Here is a 4,055-nt window from a genome sequence, read left to right on the forward strand (position 1 = left end):
CATGGTCGGCAGGTGGGAAGCAGCTGATTTACAGCTAAATCATCCAGTTTGTCATCACACTCATTAGGACTCATTTGACAAATATAGAAAGTCAACAGCGATGATGATTCCTGCTGTGGAGCTAAGCTGCAGCGGCTTTGAACTTCGTATGAGTGTGTGTTTGTAGTGAACTCTCTCTGAAGTGAGTCATCTCCGACAAATCGGTCCACAGACACATGGTTGAGTTATATTTCAGAAGATAATCATCATATATTTGCCTCTGACGAAGTTCTGTCCCAGTAAAGGGCACATGACCCGAGTCTCCGTCTGAGTGTCCCTGGGATCTGACTCCGGCTCGGTCACCGCTCATCGTCTGCATCGCTGTGTCTGCTGCGTCTGCAGAAACATTCAGAGTCGTTTAGTTGTTTTTCTAACGTTCTGATATGATGTATGTCAGGGACTGTTGTCGATCACACAGAACGGCTGCCGTCGCCAACCTGCGTTCATCCTGATTTCATTCTGATTGTGTGGTCTGAACAGAGACGGTGAGTCAGAACACAGAGAGGAGACCGAGCGGAGGTCCGAGCAGCTCGGACTGTCCTCAGACAGGAGGCACCGTCGTGTCTGCTTCAGCATCAGACACAGAGCAGAGCACAAGGCCAGGTCACACGCAGCAGTCTACCTGCTGATGCTCAAGGTCAATGGACAAAGAGGATTTAAAAATCCGGAGACGTCTTTTCAATCAGCAAACAGCAAAAGCTGCTCCTCCTCTGCTGAGAGTCTCCTCCTGAAAGTCCAGGCAGCTCCTCACTGCCTCTGCTGCCTCTGTGAGAGTCTGTAATCGACAGCTCGGCTCATTTCAAGCTTCAGAGAGCAGCAGGAGAACAGAGGTGGCGTTCAGTGTCGCTCTTAATGACTCCCGTCACTTGTGTTACAAACTGGACGATGTTAATGGAAATGTTGTATTTTCATTTGCTGGTTATTCATTAAAATCAACATTTCTGTTCATCAAACACTCAGGATGAGTGAACTGGTTAAACACGCAGCTGGTGCAGTGGAATCATCATCGGCCTCTTCCTCTGTGGATGCTAGTTCCTGTGCTGTCCTTGTTTCTGTGTTTGGCTGTCCTGGGTCGTGCTGAGTTTTTGAAAGGTAAAGATGTGGAAGCTTCAGGTGTGTCACATTCTGACATTTAAAGCCACTAAGCTTAAAAAGAGTTTTCTGAAAGAGATTAAAAGACCTTTTTCTCTGACCCCTCATCTCCAGTTTAGACCTCGAGAGAAAACTCAACAACAAACGTGCAGAAGGAACCCGTCAGTGTCAGGGCTGAATTATCTGAAAATGGATCTGTACCTGGAAAAACACATTTAGGAGAAGAAACTCAGACGTTGCAACCGTGACAGGATTTTGATTCTCTGATGATTCTCAGATCTGTTCCTGTTTCCTTCAGTCAACACTGTGGTTTTTAATCATCATCATCAACACCGTTCACTTAACCACGTGGCTGCTGTTGTAACCATGACGACGAAGGTTCCCTGACCTCAGTGAGGTAGTGATTTTTCCCTGACCCGGTCACTTTGTTCCTGAACCTGAACAAACTTTAGCCAGAGGAGAAAAACATCAGAAACCGGTTTAATATGAGAGTCAGTGATTCTGAGCAGGCTGAGTAAATCCTGTGCTGACGATGTGGACGTGCTGTCATTATGTGCTGTTATTACTGATCATTGATGACTGAGGTTAGACTGAGCATTAAACCACTTTCAGGACATAAAACATTAGTTTGCTGCATGAAAGAGTGAAATCTCCGCGGGAGATGAGACGAGGACAGAAAGCAGCAGCAGCAGCCCGACGCTGCATCAGGCTGCAGAGCTGTTAGCAGTTCAGTCACAGAGCTCAGCCTCAGAGACAAAGGAAACACAATAAAAAGCTTCCTGCTTTTCAGGGCTGCTCGTCACTTGAAGGCCGGTGCTGCTGGCTGAGGAAGTGTTTGCATGAATTCACCTGTTTCTGCTGCTGTGTGCAGGAAACGGACACAAACAAATCAATACCGATGCTTCTCAGCAGGTTTGTCCTGGAGGACAGTCCATCACCGACTCTGATTATTATTAGTCTCACCTCAATAATCACTGACAGGGACACGGCAGGGACTGTGAGACGAGTCGGCGTGGCCTGGTGTAGATGTTTGGGTGCTTTGTGTACTGCACATGTGAAACAGCTCATTCAGAATAAACGGCTGACATTTGGTGGATTCTGGTGACTCAGACCTGAAATCGAAAAAATCTCAAACGTTCGGGATTAACACGTTCGGACTTACTCTGCGGTGTCTCATTCAGCTGGTTACTGATGTTGCGTCTTGTCTCAGAAACCGAAGACGTCCACCTTGTCTTTCTCTGCACGCAGCATGTGTTTCCATGTCCTCAGCCCCACAGTCTGATGGCAGGTTAGTTTCTGCTCTGGGTTTAAAAGCAGCAGGCAGCATAAAAAATAACATGCAGCTTCACTGTCTCTGCTGAGCACTGTGACCTCTCCTCCCTGTCCTCTCTCCTCCCCGTCCTCTCTCCTCCCCGTCCTCCCTCCTCCCCGTCCTCTCTCCTCCCCGTCCTCCCTCCTCCCCGTCCTCTCTCCTCCCCGTCCTCCCTCCTCCCCGTCCTCCCTCCTCCCCGTCCTCTCTCCTCCCCGTCCTCCCTCCTCCCCGTCCTCTCTCCTCCCCGTCCTCTCTCCTCCCCGTCCTCTCTCCTCCCCGTCCTCTCTCCTCCCCGTCCTCCCTCCTCCCCGTCCTCTCTCCTCCCCGTCCTCTCTCCTCCCTGTCCTCTCTCCTCCCCGTCCTCTCTCCTCCCCGTCCTCCCTCCTCCCCGTCCTCTCTCCTCCCCGTCCTCTCTCCTCCCCGTCCTCCCTCCTCCCCGTCCTCTCTCCTCCCCGTCCTCCCTCCTCCCCGTCCTCCCTCCTCCCCGTCCTCCCTCCTCCCCGTCCTCTCTCCTCCCCGTCCTCTCTCCTCCCCGTCCTCCCTCCTCCCCGTCCTCCCTCCTCCCCGTCCTCTCTCCTCCCCGTCCTCCCTCCTCCCCGTCCTCTCTCCTCCCTGTCCTCTCTGTTTCAGTTTTTTTGGACTTTTTAAAGTGAAGAAATGTGAGATTTCCTGTTATTTTCTTCTCCTCTGAACGTTTAGCTGAGGTGAGCCGAGGTGCGGCGGCCCCCGTGGCCCTCCCTCCTGCACTAATAGCATTGCATTTTGGGCGTGCTAATAAATGTGACTGAAGGTCTGGTCCCGACGTACAGTCTGAAGAAGTACGAAGCCTCTGCCTGAAAGAACGTGCCACGCGTCACGGAGCAGGGATGTTGTAACCGGGGTTGGCGTGCGAAGCCCTCAGCATCCGCCACATCAATAAAGAAGCAGATAAATACATAAAACATGGAAGCAGCTAGTGAGATCATGGGTCCGTGTACATACAGTGGCTCAGCAGCATTCACCATGTGCGCTGGGATGTGTTCATGTGTTCATGTGTGCCATGATAACATTACAGTGCCTGAGTGGAAGTGCGAGTGGAGGGAGCCCGCTCTAATTAAACTGACCTGCATATGAAATGTGAGCTGCAGCTCACTGGCCACATTAAAGCCTCAGCCTGGGGTAACAGTGCTGATGTCCCATTCCTCATGGAGGGTTCTCAGCCTTTACACCGTCTCTGTCTCTCTCCGTCCTTCGTCCTCAGACATTAACGCAGAGCACGCAGGTGACATCGGTTAAAGTCTGTTCAGCTTCGGCGCTCTGGGCTAAAAGTGCACGAGTGACTGGTCCAGAGAGTCTGTAGCATCAGCTCAGAGGTGGACAGAGAGGACTGGGCTGAGTGACACATTCATTCATTCATCAGCCCACGTATCATGGTCACAGCAGCTTTAATCAGTGTTTCTCATTGTTGTGGCGTCTCTCTGTCAGCGTTGGTCCAATGTCCCAGCATGGGCTGAACGGGCCGTGATGAGATGTGGTTCAGGCGTTCGTGGTCGCCTCAGGATGAACTGGAATAACTCTGCTGATCCTCGGACTTTTCCTCTGGCGCCACCATCAGGCCAGAATTTAATTTGTC

This window comes from Toxotes jaculatrix, chromosome 3 (genome assembly GCF_017976425.1).
Source record: "Toxotes jaculatrix isolate fToxJac2 chromosome 3, fToxJac2.pri, whole genome shotgun sequence".
Taxonomy (NCBI): domain Eukaryota; kingdom Metazoa; phylum Chordata; class Actinopteri; family Toxotidae; genus Toxotes; species Toxotes jaculatrix.